At 42.2% G+C, this 16,460-nt stretch overlaps 1 protein-coding gene, 1 long non-coding RNA gene and 2 other non-coding genes across 4 annotated transcripts in view; 2 read left to right on the forward strand and 2 right to left on the reverse strand.

Moving 5' to 3' along the window:
- Window positions 1–16,460, reverse strand: part of NRG3 (neuregulin 3) — a 946,219-nt gene that overhangs the window by 49,862 nt on the left and 879,897 nt on the right. The window lies entirely within an intron of this gene.
- LOC114810544 lies at window positions 1,297–1,434 on the forward strand. Its single transcript, XR_003758240.1, has one exon. It is a non-coding gene; the product is annotated as a small nucleolar RNA SNORA7 (small nucleolar RNA).
- Window positions 4,498–4,635, reverse strand: LOC114810750. The gene has a single exon (XR_003758445.1). It is a non-coding gene; the product is annotated as a small nucleolar RNA SNORA7 (small nucleolar RNA).
- Window positions 7,871–16,460, forward strand: part of LOC114810179 — a 64,812-nt gene continuing 56,222 nt past the window's right edge. The window contains exons 1-2 of the long non-coding RNA XR_005659866.1: window positions 7,871–7,926; window positions 13,338–13,411. This is a non-coding gene — a long non-coding RNA (uncharacterized LOC114810179). The remainder of the gene's footprint in view (window positions 7,927–13,337; window positions 13,412–16,460) is intronic.

The following is a 16,460-nucleotide window of genomic DNA, read 5'->3' on the forward strand; positions in this document are numbered from 1 at the left end:
TGTGGCTGAGAAGCAGCATAGCACAAGCCTGGGAGTCAGAAGTGAAGTCTAATCTCGACTCCACCACATGTCTGCTGTGTGACCTTGGGCAAGTCACTTAACTTCTCTGGGCTTCAGTTACCTCATCTATAAAACAGGGTAAGAGTGTGAGACCCATGTGGGACAGGGACTGTGTTCAGTCTGCTTAATTTTGACCTACTTCAGTGCTGAGAATAATGATTGGCACATAGTAAGTGCTTAATAATAAGTACCATAATTAATTACTGAGAGATGGGCAGCTTCCCTCCGCTCCTCCACTCCAACCCAGGGCAGGGACACTAAGATGGTGGACCAGATCCGTCTAGCTCTTATTTCTATACTCAGAAAGGAATTCTAATCTGAGTGGTTGCTGGTAAACACCATCCTGTCAAATGTCATTGAGTCCAATTTTCAAGCCCATAAATGTGTACCTGAAAATGTTTGCAATATGACCCTTCTGTCGGCTCTATTTTGAGTCCAACAAGTCTGGGGCAATAGTTATTTTCCAGTTTGTCTGACTCCAGTAATTTTTCATATGTGGTTCATCCTCCTCTGACTTGCTGATATTTATTTGTTGGATTTTGAATGTGGCCGGTAGCCAGCCCTCTCCCTATAGAAGAACAAACGGGCCCTGCCTGTGGTTCCAGGAGCAGTTAGGTAAATAACTCATATCCAAGGACAACAGCTGAACAAGTAGTTATCTCCAATTGGCAAAGCTCCGTGATTCCAGAGGTTGGACATTTATTGTCCCTCCCCCTCTGCTGGCTTAAAGCTACTTCTCATTAGGAAAATGGGAATGTTTCTTTTCTAATCTCTCTGCAGCCCTTAGTGCCACTGTTGTTTAAATTTCCAGAGCCACTGGGCACCTACTTTGCCTCTTTGCTCTCTCCTTTTCGAATTTATTCAGATTCCAGATCAGGGGAGGAAAGAAGGGAGAGGGAGGCAGGGAAGTGGGAATTCACTAAATTCCTCAATTATTGATAATTACATATTCCAATGACACCTCTCCATGGGAATACACCTCTCCCTAGAGAACGGATGCTATACCCTTCAGAATGTCTTTCTTTGTCTCATTTCCACCCAATGAAAGGAAACGAGCTATGTAATACATGGTTTTCAGCATATTCAACTCCCACATCCTGGACTAATAATAAGTATTATTCTTAATTGCTTACTATGTGTACTAAACACTGGGGGAGATACTCACTCATTCAATCATATTTACTGAGCACTTACTGTGTGCAAAGCACATTAGTAAGTGCTCAATACCATATAAGCAGCCTCTCAGGATCACACCTGGAGAGTTTCCAGTACTCTACCAGTCTTGGCTATGGGAGGAAGAGTCAGGCAGAGGCCTATCCATTCCATTCCTAGCTTGGGCAGTGGTTAGTGAGTGGAAGGCAATCTGCTACAAGTCAAAACTCACCTGTACTGGGCAGCAGTGGCACGGTAGAGAATCAAGGGTGAAGACTCACGTTTACTGTGCAGGAGAAGGCAATGGTAAACCACTTCCGCATTTTTACCAAGAAAACTCTCTCGATACATTACCAGAACATTTGCAGATGGAGGTGGGGGAGTGCTGGGAGAGCTGTGTCCATGGAGTTGCTGTGGGTCGGAGATGACTTGACAGCATAAGGCAAGACAAGACCATATAAGTTGGTTAAACACAGTCCCTTTCCTGCATAGGGCTCACAGTCTAGGAGGAAGTGAGGGCAGGTATTGAGTTCCTAATTTACTGATGAAAAAACTGAGGCACAGAGCAGTTAAGTGACACACCAAAGGTTGCACAGCAGAAAAGTGGAAGAGTGAAAATTAGAACCCACGTCCTCTGTCTCCCAGGCCTGGGGTCTTTCCACTAGGTCACACGCTTCAGTATTTTTGTGAATAGATGCTGCTTAGGGAACTGCCTTCTTGCCTCCTTTTGGGTGCTTGGCAATGATCAGGATGTAGCCATACATGGATTTATTCACCTGCCCTATCTCAGACACAAAAAGTTCCAGCCCATATTAAACTTGGCACATTCATATTAAAACTTCCCAGCTGCTGTACAGTGGGCAACCTGAACACAGAAGCTTGAGCACCACGTGAAGTTCTCAGTCCCTGTAAAATGACAGCTTCTCTTTCACATTATCACATAGAGTCAGTTAGATTCATCACTTGTGGAAACAATTTTAGGTTTTCAATGACTAAAAGAATAAAGCACAAGATTTTCAGCAGGACCTAAAACCAACAATATGTGTCTCCAGCCATTTCCTCGCTTCTCTTTCCTGAGTCCAATCCCAAGGGCTACAAGATTGGAGATTCCTCGGGACTCTGTGGCGGGGGGAGCCCAGCCTTTCTGAAATAATGCAGAACACAGGCAGATGACAGGCTGACATCACATTCCCATGAGCCAAATGGATTGTTGGATTCTGTGGGGGCTTTCAACTGCTCTAGGCAATAGAAACTGCTCTGGGCTTCCCACTATCTTCCTGTTTCCACACCAGTTCCCTCAGGAAAGTGGATCTGCAGGACTCATGCACACAATCCACATAAATACACCCAACTGCAAATAGACCACAGATACTTCCGGCAGGAGTAACCGAACCCTGAGTATCAAATCTGAGATGCACTGGCATTTCCCTGCCACATTCTTAGATACACCCTCCAATGGGATGCTGGATCCCCAAACTAGTCTGCTGTCCCCCTCCCTGGGGCTGTCCAACAGCAACAGGGGGGCATCTTCCCCCCAGTCCTGAGAAATGGGACCGGGAATATCTCATCTTCCCCTCCTTGCCCAGGGTGGGCCTAACCCATCGGGCCACCAGGGCTGTTCTGGAGGCGGGGTGGAGGGACTACTGCTTGCTCCTCGGACTGTCTGCACTTCCTCAGTTCAGCTTTTGCAGGAAAATGTGGCATCACTAAGTCCACCGTGTCTGAGTTTGTTTGCTTAATGGTCCAATGTGAGGCCTATGGATCCCTTCCTTCACTAGCTGGAGGGATGAGAAACAAAACAGTATGCCTGGTGCCTTCCCTGCTACCCATACGTTCCCAGCCTCCCTTGGGAAAGGGATATTGTATAACATTTTTAAAGTAAAGTACACAACTCCTTATTCATGGAACAGTGGAGTTCAGACTGCAACTTTATCATTTTCCAGGCAAAGTACTTTTTGATGAGCAATATCCATAAAATTTGATATCTGACAGGAGAAAACAGTTTAAATTTATAAATTGACTCTCAGCTTGTAATGTTCTACCCTCCCCACCCTCCGATATAAACCCTTCCCTGTAAAAAAACCCTTATCTTCTTCACTCCTGCCCCGAAACAGTGTGCTCTGGTTGACTGCAGATAAGTGGATGGTATAAAACAAATTTGGAACCAAGATGGAAAAGACTGGAGATCCCCTCATTGGTATGTCTGACACATTGATTTTCCACAGTCTTTTTCCTCACTCTAAAGATAAATGGGCCCAAATTTCATTCAAATGATTGTGAGAGTGAGTCTTTCACTAGCAGCAACAGTAGCAGAAAACTGAGCACCAGGTTTCTTTCTTCACTTGGCATTTGCATCTTTCTGTGCTCGTACATCCAGAGTTCCTCCATGAAAACACACATATTCCTACATATTTGGAAGCACCAGTGACTAGGAAGAGAAGGGGTATTAGCTTCAGGGCTGATGGGATCTATCGATGGATAATATTTACTGAGTGATTACTGTGTTCAGAGCACTACACTAAGCGCTTAGGACAGTACAGTACAAGAGAGTTGGCAAACACAGTCCCTGCCCACAATGAGATTACAGTCTAGTCTTCGTGGAAACCTTACAGCTCTTTCCAGAAGCTTGTAGATGTAGGAATGGCATCCATTGAGCACTTGCTTTGTGCCAAGCACTATACTGAATACCAGTTTGAACTTCAAACAAGCAAGTTTCAGACATAAAGCCTGTCCAACAAAGGACCCATAATCTAGGGGTATGGGAGGACAGGCATAAAGAAAGGAGAAATAGATAATAATAATTGTGGAATTTGATAAGCTTACTGTGTGCCAAGCACTACATTAATCAATCAATCAGTGGTATTTATTGAGCACTTACTGTGTGCAGGTCAGACACACTCACTGTTTCACAAAGGGCTCACTAAGCGGGAGAGAGAACAGGATTGAATCTTCATTTTTAAGATGAGGCACTGAGAAGTTATGTGATTTGGCCAAAGTCACCCAGTGGGCAAGTGGTGGAGCAGGGATTAGAACTCAGGTCCTCTGATGCGCCTTGTCTTATGCTGTCGAGTCATTTCCAACCCTTAGCAACTCCATGGATAAGTCTCTCCCAGAACGCCCACCTCCATCTGAATGCCCCTCTTTCTCCATCTGGTAGTGCATCCATAGAGTTTTCTTGGTAAAAATATGCAAGTGGTTTACCATTGCCTTCTTCCACGCAGTAAACTTGAGTCTCTGCCCTCGACTCTCTCCCATGCCACTGCTGCTCAGAACAGGTGAGTTTTGACTTGTAGCAGATTGCTTTCCACTCACTAGCCACTGTCCCAGCTAGAAATGGAGTGGGTATGCCTCCTCTTGACTCTCCCTCCCATAGTCAAGACTGGTAGAGTACTGGACACTCTCCAGGTGTGATCCTGAGAGGGATCTCTGGCTCACAGCCAAGGCATGGGCAATGGGAGTGCTTGAAATTCAACAATCATTAACAAAGGGAGTAGGAAGGTCTAATAACAAATAAACAGTTCTTGGGGTGAACTTCCCCTCTTTGGGCACCATTCTTGGACACAGAGTCATTAGAATTCATCCCTCTCATAGGATGGGGGAACATTCAGTACCAGGTTTAGGGTCCCTGACACTCACATTTTGGGTGGACTAAGGTATGCAAACTCTATGAAATGCTAATTTTTCCTTCCCCTTCTGGCCATAGTCTCTTTTATAGCCACTTATTAGGCCATGCAGCCAGGACTCTGTATGATTTATAAGTAGCGGGTGGTCATCCACACCCACCAATACTGCCCAGGCACAGTGTGACTGGAAGTTCCCATGATTCAGTGGACAGCCTTTCGGGGATGCAGGAGGAGTGAATCCCTCCAGACTCCTCCAAACTTTCACCAAACTTGGGAAAGTCTAGGATCCTAATCCAAGAGCAGCTGTCATGGTTGTGAGTGGCTGTTTTGATTTACTTTCTTTTAATAGGCTTGTTGTTATTCTCCAGATAAAGTGATTTTAATTTTAGTTCCCTAATTATTAATCACTTCCTCCGGTCCCTGGGCAAGCTTAAATTTGTGTCAGCCATAATCACCACTCAAATCTAACTATCATTATAAACCTTAATTAGGTAGTTTCAGTATTATAAATTCATTAAATCTTAAACTGAAAGGGCTTTACAGTCAAGCTACAAGAAAGGAAGGCTCTGGTCCTTTCTGTCTGAGAAGAAGAGGTACATTCCATCATGAGGGAAATGTGATTCTGGGATCAGCCTACCTGACCCAAGAGAGATAAGGCCACTCACTCTTCTGAAATGTTCTCAGTCCCCAGCTCAGTGAGACCATTCTTTCTAGCCCATCCAAAGGAAGATTGAAACTACACTTTGATTTCAGAGCTCTGTGCCGCTAGAAATTGGGCAACTATTTCATCCATGCTCTCAGTCAGTCCTGAGGAATTGAGTCAGAACTGACTTCATCATCAATTTGTATCATTTGAGCATTCTAGAGCTGGCGTGAATGTGTGGAAAACTCAGCAGGACCAGGTCTATAGGAACTCACCCTGGCAAACTTCTATTTCCCATTATTGCCCCTTTCTGATTCAGGATTCTTTCTACAGTACTTGACTCTGAACTAATCCCTATTTTATCAGTGGCCTCGTTGCATGGTGCACAGATTGACAGGTTGGAGGAAAGAAGCAGAAGGCCTGCAGAAATAATTAATAATAAAAATAATAACAGCAACTATAACAACAGTATTTATTAAGTATGTACTAAGTGCTGGGGTAGATAGAAGATAATCAGATCAGATACAGCAGTCCCTGTCTCACATGGGGCTCACATTCTAAAGGGGAAGGAGAACAGGTTTTGAATCACCGTTTTACAGATGAGGAAATTGAGACCCAGAGAAGTGAAGTGACTTGACCCAGGTCATACCAAAGGCAAGTGATAGAGCCGGGATTAGAACCAAGGTCCTCTGACTCCCTGGTGTGGGCTCTTTTCACTAAGCCATCCTGCTTCAAGTTATTCAGGTCATTACAGCAGCTAAATCAATCGACCATATTTGAAATAATATTGTATTGGGAACAATATATATTTAAAACACTAGTTAAAGCAATCTTGACATCAGTCTCCTTTAAATTTGAAGCTACTGCTTTCAACATTTAAACTTTATTGATTTATAATGAATTCTTGGATTAGGGCTAAAACTCAAGCATATCGATATATCTCATTCCAATGACCACTCTGGGTGCCTGACAATTTCAACGTTCTGGCTTTTTCAATATTTTTAAGGTAGATTCAACCATGAATGTAATCTTGAACAAATTTCTTTGCTGGAGTGGGAGGTAGGTGAAGTGGAATCTGGAGCCATATCTTTGCCTGCAGGGATTTGGAAACTCTTCTTTCAAACCTGGCATATGAAGCAGAGTGGTCTAGTGGATATAGCATGGGCATGGGAGCTAGAGGGCCTGGGTTCTAATCACGGCTCCGACACTTGCCAGCTGAATGACCTTGGGCAAGTCACTTAACATTTACGCACCTCAGTTTCCACAACTGCAAAATGGGGATTCAATATCTGTTCTCCTGCCTACTTAGGCTGTGAGTCCCATGTGGGACAAGGACTGCATCCAACTTGATTAATCTGTACCTACCCCAGTGCTTAGAACAGTGTTTGACACATAGCAATACCATAAAAAAGTGAAGGCCACACCTTCTAAAATCTCTCTCTATTGTTGACTTTTGGATCTTTTTTCCTCAATCTCTGGCTCTCCACCCATGAAAGAGTTATGTCTGATGTCTGATTCATGGTTCTCTGAGACTAAGGCTTCTTCCTAGAAGGGGAGCCCAAGAAAGCCATTAGGTGTGGAGGAGAAGGTAATTCCAGTTCTGGACTGTGAGGGTGGACCCGTTCCTGGAATGAAACCTCTTCTTTTCATTCATTCAATTCAACAGTATTTACTGAGCGCTTACTATGTGCAGAGCACTGTACTAAGCGTTTGGGATGAACAAGTTGGCAACTTGAGCTGGTAAGGATAGGATGGGATAGGGAACAAGGCAATTCTTTATATAATCAGAAGGGTAGGTACAATTTATCCAATGTTAATGTCAATCAGACCAGGCATTCCCACTTATATCATTACATGTGAGACAGGCAGAGAAAGAGCTGTCCTTCATGTTATAAAGTGACGCCCATGAGATCATATTTTTGTTTGCAGGTGTGGCAGAAAAAAATCCACATATAGTACAACTGAAAATCCATCCTACTCCTTGTTCTTAGGAAAACACAAATATCCTTCTAATGGTTGATTCAGATAATTTATCTCATTTTATGATGAAATTCCTATATAGCACTATAATTGGTATGGTCCCATACAACTACTGAAAATACATGTTTGGTGTCCAAATTCAGAACACAAGGGACTATGAGATTCCTTTCAAAGGCATTTATTCGGCCACATCTTTCGATGGCTTTCAAGGACTGACCCGATCCCTGTTATGAATTAGACTTCTTTAGAAAATGTTTCAAACACTTTCAGTGCACTAGGGTCTCAGTCAGTAATGAACTAAAAGGTGTTTATGAGTGTTGCTGCAAGAATTGCTCTGTAACAAAAGAGATATAATGACATAATAGACATAAGAATAGAGTAGGCGCGCACATTCTGTGGACAAGGTTCTGCCTTTAGGGACTGATGCACCTCATACTTGAAACAGCCTTGAACTGTACGTCTGACACGGTGAGTGGCTTTCTGGATCCATCAAATTGAAAAGACGGTGAGCTCCACGTGGGACAGGAACCGTTTCTGACCTGACTAACTTGTAGCTACTCCAGGTTTTAGAATCGTGCTTGACACATAGCACTTTACAAATACCATAATTCATTAATTTATTGGATCGTATTTATTAAGTGCTTATTATGTGCAGTGCACTGTACTAAGCACTTGGGAAAATACAATACAACAATAAACAGTGAAATTTCCTGCCCACAATGAGCTCACAGTCTTTGGGGGGAGGGAGACCAACATCAAAACAAATGAATAAACTTACAGATAAATACATTAGTGCTGGGGGAGGGGGAAAGAGAAAAGGAAGCAAGACAGGGTGACACAGAAGGAAGTGGGAGATGAGGAAAAGTGGTTTTTAGTCTGGGAAAGCCCCTTGGAGGAGATGTGCCTTCAATAAGGCTTTGAAGCAGGGGAAAGTCATTGTCTGTCAGATATGAAGAGGGAAGGAGTTTCAGGCCAGAGGCAGGATGTGTACCAGGGGTTGGCAGCGATACAGGCGAGACTGAGGCACAGTGGGAAGGTTAGCAGTAGAGGAGTGAAGTGGGCAGACTAGCTTATAGAAGGAGAGAAGTGAGGTGAGGTAGGAGGGGGCAAGGTGAGGGACTATTTTAAAGCCAACTGTGAGGAGTTTTTGTTAGATATGGAGGTGGATGGGCAACCACTGGAGATAATCATCATCAAGTGTGTTAGATTTACATCCATAAGGGAACAGCTACAAGGGAAGAAACTTGAAGATCAGTAAGGATTTTTCCTCAGAAAGCCCTCTATGACCTGCTATGTAGCCTACACTCACAGGAAACTGTTTTAAGCCTCTGCTCAGGATGAGGGTATGGGAGCTGGACAGTGAATAACAGCTGAGCTGCAGGCTGGTGACAGCAAGAGGGTGATGGAAGAAATGTCAGGAGAGTGCAAAAGTTGTGGAAGATGTCTGGGGAGATGGCAGAATGGAGGAGTTTGAGTGGACAAGGTGGAAAAGCAAAAAAAAAAGATCCCCCAAAGCCTTGGGATCAACTCTAAATCCAAATCCTCTAGTTCACTGTGAGCAGGGAATGTGTCTAATGATTCTGTTGTACTGTGCTCTACCAAAAGCTTAATACAGTAATCTGCACATAGCGAGTGCTCAGTAAATATTACTGATTGATTGAAAACTAAACGAGCTTTGCCAATATCCCTCTCATTGATTATTTGCAACTCAATGCCCTTCCTAATGAAGCTGTTTGACTCCTTAGATGAAGCGTGATCACTTCCCATCCTTAAGAGAGCCTCAGAAATGGAAAGAGACAGATTTCCCTGCCTTCATCCCTCCAAGCTCACTCTCTTACAGGACCAATCTGTCACACAGCGGCTTTGGAAGCTAAATGGAGGGTGGACTGCTCTTCTAATTTGGGGATTTTAATTTTAAAAAAAGTTTAATCATTCTAAAGGTGCATACAGAAAACTAAGAGAGTTTGAAATTAAAAGCCCATTGAACTGCATACTACTATGAATCTGCTATTTTCCCAAAACCCAAGCCTACTAGAAGATAGAGAAGTTCCAGATGCATCTACATCATGGAACCTGCAACCTCAAAGTGAAGTCTGCCCAGGCATTAGAAGTGTTTGCTTGGGATCAGTGGTATGGGAAGCTGCTAATCAATCCATCAATTAATCATATTTACTGAATGCTTATGGTGTGCAGAGCACTATACTGAGTGCTTGGGAGAAAAAAATATAACCGTTAGGTAGACATGCTCCTTTCCCACAGTCAGCTTACAGTCTAGAGGGAGAGGCAGACATTAATATAAATAAATTATAGATATGGACATAAGTGCTCTGGGGCTGAGGGAGGGGTGAATAAAGAGTGCAAATCCAAATGTAAGGGTGACATAGAAGGGAGTGGGAGAAGAGGACAACATCAGGTCTGGGTGCAGAAAATATTAAATGCTTAAGGACCACATTCCTCTGTCCAGCTCTCACCCCATCACTTTCTTGGACTGAAAAACCACATTGAGCTTTCACACCCACGCCCATTCTGTCCCCTACCCAAATGTGCACCAGGAAGCTCTATCTTAGAAAAGTCCTGGGAGATTCTGGGCTTAATCTACCCCATCACCGTTACTCTACCCCATCACTGTTACTCTACCCCATCACTGTATTACCAGTTGTCCTTGTAATTTTACTACCATTGTGTTAGAGAAGTTGAATCTTTGCAACTTCTAGTAGAATTAGCCACTAGTAGCCTAGTGGAATTAGCCTGGGCCTGGGAGTCAGAGAAGCTGGGTTTTAAACCCAGCTCTTCCACTTGACTGCTCTGTGAGCTTGGACAAATCATTTCCCCATATCTCAGTTTCTTCCTATGAAAATGGGGGTGAAACACCTGCCCTCCCTTCTACTTAAACTGTGAGTTCCACCTGGGACAGGTGCTTTGTCCGACTTGATTATCTTGTAATCTTCCTGATCACTGAGGGCAGTGCTTGGCATTAAGTAAGCCTTAACAAAAGTGAACCAGACCCAATCAGCATATCCATGGATCACTTATAAGATCAGATTGGATTGGATCCTTCTTTAACAGAGTTGAACAAGATTTCCAATCAGTCATTAGTCCAGAGCCAGGTCCAGGAAGGCAACCTAGGTACTGCTGGACCACTAAAATCACTGCCCCTTTTTCTGAAATGGCAACCGGCTAGGAGTCTCCCCAAATGATTGATCTGAGATTTCTCTAGGAGAAGACTTCGTCTCATCTTCAGCAAAAGCACAGTCCAGTGGGGTCCAGAGTGAGGGAAGCAGCACAAAGCTGTGCATCTTTATCTCCATGGGCCTCTATCTCGCCCTTCACATGTTTAAGTCTTTCAGTATTGAAAATAAAGCAATGGTCCTTCAGTGTTCTCCAGTCAACAGCATTTATCATCAACAGGATTTATCACATACTGACTGTGCTGACCCTGAGGGGAGTGAAAGACAAAGAATAAGATATGATCTCTGTCCAGAAGGAGATCACAGTTTAATTGGGAGACTGACGCAACACCCCAAACACAGATGTGTGCACATCACAATTGCAAGAAGCACAAAGAATGGAGAAAGCACATAATAATACTGTGAAAATACAGGCTGTAAACATATGGAATCCTAAGAGTATATCTGAGTAATTGGAGTAACTGGAATCAGATGAGATTAATCTGGAAAGCCTCCTTTTTTATGGCATTCATTAAGTACTTCCTATATGCCAGCCACTGTACTAAGTGCTGGGGTAGATACGAAATAATCAGGTTGGTTCCACATGAGGCTCACAATCTTAATCCACATTTTTAGGATGAGGTAATGGAGACATAAAGAAGTTAAGTGACTTGTTCAAGGTCACACATCAGGCAAGTGGCAGAGCCAGGATTAGACCCAAGTCCTCTGATTCCCAGGCCTGAGCTCTATCCACCCAGGCCATAGTGCTTCCCATATTGCCTTCCTAGAGGAGATGGGATGTTTGATAGACTGGAAGGAGAGAGAGTCATGTTTTGATAAAGAGAAGTAGGTGGGGTACCATCAATCATCATTACCAGTGGTACTTATTGAGTGCTTACTGTGTACGGAGCGTTGTACTAAGCACTTGGGAGAATACAATGCAACAGAGTTGGTGGACACATTCCCAGGATTTCTGGAATGACAGGAGTTTTATTTGAGAAGGAATAATAATGATAATAATAATTACTACAGTACTTGTTAAGTGATTACTGTGTGCCAGGCACTGTACTAAGTTCTGGGATGGATACCAGCAAATTGGGTTGGACACAGCTCCTGTCCCACATGGAGTTCACAGTCTTGATCCTCATATTACAGATGAGGAAACTGAGGCATGGAGAAGTAAAGTGACTTGCCCAAGGTCACAAATCAGATAAGAATTTGAGGTGACCTGCAATTGGGAGGCACAGTAACTTTCTAGAAGACTTGTGGCATCACTGCCTCAATATTTTTGTTGATTGACCCTTGTATGTTTTTTTTTTGAGATGAGTAAGGCAGAGGTGGAGTAAGAAAGCAACAAGGTTGTTAAAAGAGACTGATGCTATTCTCTCCAGGGCTGAAATTAGACTAAGACGTAAGGGATGGGAAAAGGAAGGAGCAAATCCTGGAAATATTACCGATGAAAAAGTGGCACGATTTGGTTACAGAGAGGAGCAAACAGGCAAACTAATCTTTCCTGAAACATAGTCTTAGGAAGGACCTGCCTCAACACAATGTTTTGCTCTAACATTCAATATTCTTCGCTCTGTATGAGGGGTGACTTGGATAAATGACTTTGAATTCTATATAGCTCAGTTTCCCCATCCGTCAAACAAAGCCCATTACACTTTCCACTCAGCTCCTTCACAGGATAGGAGTGAAAATGAAAGTCACATTACCACAGATAAGCCTAAGGAACTCTCCTCAATAGAATAACTACTGCTTCAATCAGACACCATTATGTGGGCTGTCCTAAACTGCCAAACTATCCAAAGCTGGAAAGCCAGGATTCTAAAATTAAGATGACACCAAAAGGACTCTGACAGCTCCTAGCAGAACATCATGACACTGAAGTCCCTCTTGACATATCTTATTAGAATTTACAGACAGAATCGAAATGGGTCGACATCTCAATCAAATTTTATGGAAGCCACCAAAATCACTTTGTCATCGGAGTCATTTATAAACTTCTGGAGTCATAAACTTCTGGAGAAGGCTCAAAATTGAGTTTTGGCTTTCGCGAGTTCATAAGCACAAATTGGGTATCAGGAAATGATTTACAGATTGCCAGTAGCAATCTGTTTATTACGTGGTTCCTGTTAGCTTCTCCTCAGAATGGTATTTGCCTAATCATTTTGTGTATGAATGTTAGGCTCTGATCACATTCAAGCAGTTACCATTCTGATAACTTTCTTCATTCAGTTGTATTTATTGAGCATTTACTGTGTGCAGACCACTGTAGTAAGCACTTGGGAGAGTACACTATAATAATAGACACATTCCCTGCCCACAGTGAGCTTTCAGTCTAGAGAACACACACAAACATGTGTACACCCATTCATGTACCCATAAAAGCATCATACACATATCCATGCGCATGCATGTTCATGCACCCATGCACTCACATAGGCAACTCACATAGGCAAACTATACACATATCCCATATGTAATTCCCCTCCCCAACCCACACCACATATCCTTGCCCTACTCTCATCATAGATTTGCTATGAAGAGCCTGGAAAAAGTCATGAAATGTGCTGATGTAACAATTGCTGCAAAAATCTATAAATCAGTTCTATAGTGTTTCCATTGACAGTGTATGGACCCAAAAGCTGGATGGCGAAAAAACAGGATAAAAAAATGTATCGAATCCTTTCTTCCTCTCCCTGCCCACAGACCTCCTGAAACCTTGCCTCCTCCATGAAGGCTTCTCTGACTAACTGGAAGCTGGAGTTACTCAGTCAAAATAGGTAAGGGGCAAATGTGCCACTCTGATTTGGGTAGCACTTAGAACAGTGCTCTGCACATAGTAAGTGCTTAACAAATACCAACATTATTATTATTATTAGTATGATGTCATCTATGTATTTCATTTTGTCTGTCTTAGTAGTGTGCTAGCTCCAGATCAGTGTGGACCTAAAGGGAATGGCTCAATAGTTCTTTGCACACTGTAAGCACTGAATAATTACCATTGTTTGATTGATTGATTGATTGATAGAGGACCTGGCATGTCAATCGGTCAGAGATATTAATTGGTAGATCACCACAACAAATGTGAAGCAGGAAAGATCAGGTAAATTATTCGTGTTGAGCCACACAGATGAAGGATGTTTTGCCGTAAATCACCCACCTGCTATATATATACAGTATACCATTCTGATGGAAATGACATAATTGGTAAATCCAGTATTGGAAGCCAAACTCTTCCAATTGTAGGAACATTTGTACCATCATGTCTATAAGGCATAATATATTTACTAAATGGGGCAAACGAGAACCTTGAGGTTGGTTTCACCGCACATGTGCCCCAGAGCAGCCCCACAGGTCTGAAATGTTCATGCCCTTCATGAATATGCAAATTCTTCCTATGCATCAGTGACTGGCAAGATTGTAGTCCACATACCTATTATCCTATTCAGCACTATTCACTGCCGAGTTTGATTTTTTCCAGTGATACAAAATGGTTTGTACAGCACCGTGGCACCTTTCATTACATTTGTTTGTGCATTTGCTAATCTGCCAGAGTTCTCTGGGTCATTAATGAGATTCTGTGTTTTAACAATTGATCTTTGTTCTCTATTTTCTCATTTCACATCTTTGGCCGGTTAATGCTGGATTTGTTGGAGTTTTAATTAAGTGAATCATAATGACTAGCCGCTAAACTCAACTTTTGTTTCAGCATTATGAATCTCCTTTTTTTTTCATTGCTAAGTGTCTGTCAGTGTCTCCTGGTTATCTTCTTTCATGACACCAATGCAATTATAAAAATACAGCCTAGTTAGTCTAACAAATGGTAGCTAATATATCACTAATTGTCACATTTGCACATCTAAAAATTACATTCACTATTTTGTGGAGCTATAGGGAACTTAGGGAATCAAAATTACCCAAGTGACTAAAAAGATTAGTGCTCATAAATTTCATATCTCTTTTATTAGACAAATACTTTGTAGACATCTTATGTTGCTTCCCCCATAAGAAGGTACATTACAGTTATTACATTACATTACAGTGCCCCGTTACAGTATCTAGATGGTAAGCTCGTTGTGGGCAGGGAACATATCTCCTAACTTCGTTATATTGTTATATGGTACGCTCCCAGGTGCTCAGTATAGTATTCTGCACATGGTAAGCACTCATTAAATACAATTGATTGATTGATTAATTGATTGAGTGTAAACGTCTTGTGAGCAAGGAATATGTCCCTTCGTTTTCCTGTACTTTCCAAATGACTATTATAGTCCATTGTCTCTAGTAAAGCAGCTTGGCTCAGTGGAAAGAGCCCGGGCTTGGGGGTCAGAGGTCATGGGTTCTAATCCCAACTCCTCCACTTGCCAGCTGTGTGACTTTGGGCAAGTCACTTAACTTCTCTATGCCTCAATTACCTCATCAGTAAAATGGGGATTAAAACTGTGAGCCCCACGTGGGACAACCTGATCACCTTGTATCCCCCCAGTGCTTAGAACAGTGCTTTGCACACAGTAATCACTTAGAAAATATCAATCACCATTATTATTAGTGGGTGCTCATGAACTACCATGACTACTATTGTTACTAATACCACAACAAATAATCACAACACTGATAATAATCAAAAATCACCATTTTTGTATAATGAATGAGGTGTAAAATAGGATGCTCATTAGAGAATAAGCTCCTTGTGGATAGGAATTCCATTTGCTGCTTCTGTTGTACTTTCCCATCTCACTCAATAAATACCATAACTTCTCCTCATTGTAAATTCGACAGTCTCCCTCACCAGACAATCACACTTTTGATGTCTGTGGTGTTCGAATGTTTCATCATTTCTTTCATGTCCATTTCTAGTGCCTTCTTCTCCCCACTTATAACCTTAGCTTGTGAGCACCCTAGAGACAGAGAACATGTCTATTTTCTACCTGTGTATTCTCTCCCAGAATTTGCACAGTGCTATGCACACAGTAAGTACTTAATAAATATCATTATTTCTACTACTACTATATTAATCAAGGGTAGTATATGGAATAGTAAACAAGAAGCTTGAAAAAGCCCCAAACTGCTAATACTAACTGGAATTGATTCTCCAGGGACTGGGAAATATGTCACAAGAAGGAACAGTTATCTGGCAGACAATGTTATAGGATTTTGCTCAAACTTGAAAATCCTTTCATGATAAATTTGATTTTGTTCCTAATGATATAATTTAAGAAGATTTCTCTCAGATCAGCATGGGATGATAGGCCCACAGTCCCACAGATGCCTAGATAACAGCATTTTAGCAAAGACTAGAAATCTGAATTTTAGCTGCATCTCTTCCAAACCTCCTGTACTAACTCCAGTTCCTCATATCCAGTTTCCTGGTTACAACTTCAAGGCAAGTGTTGGAAAATTAATAGCATTTTCAAGCCTACCCAATTATTCCTATTTTTCCAGTACGGTGACATCTTAAATTTGAATTCCATTGTTCCTGTAATCTCATTCTCATTAAAATTTTATAATCCCAACAAAATAAACAGTTGTATTGTTAGGACTTTCCTGTCATTGTGAGAGGCATAAAGATTAAATAGTTTTCCAGGTCAATGATTACTGCTGAGGAAACAATGCAGATTGGAGAGTGGGGGCTCACCTTCTGATCTTGTGAAAGTGTCTTTTACATATAGTTCAGTCTCCTAACAAAGTGAAGGTTACATCCCCTGGATTGTATTAGAACTGATGGCCCATGGATATAAACAAAAAACAACATATTTGTTCACAAACAGAGAAACAGCAGCAGTAGCCTCCTTGCTTTTCAGCAAAGTGACAAAACAAACCACAAACAAA

This window comes from Ornithorhynchus anatinus, chromosome 3 (assembly GCF_004115215.2).
Source record: "Ornithorhynchus anatinus isolate Pmale09 chromosome 3, mOrnAna1.pri.v4, whole genome shotgun sequence".
Classification (NCBI taxonomy): Eukaryota; Metazoa; Chordata; class Mammalia; order Monotremata; family Ornithorhynchidae; genus Ornithorhynchus; species Ornithorhynchus anatinus.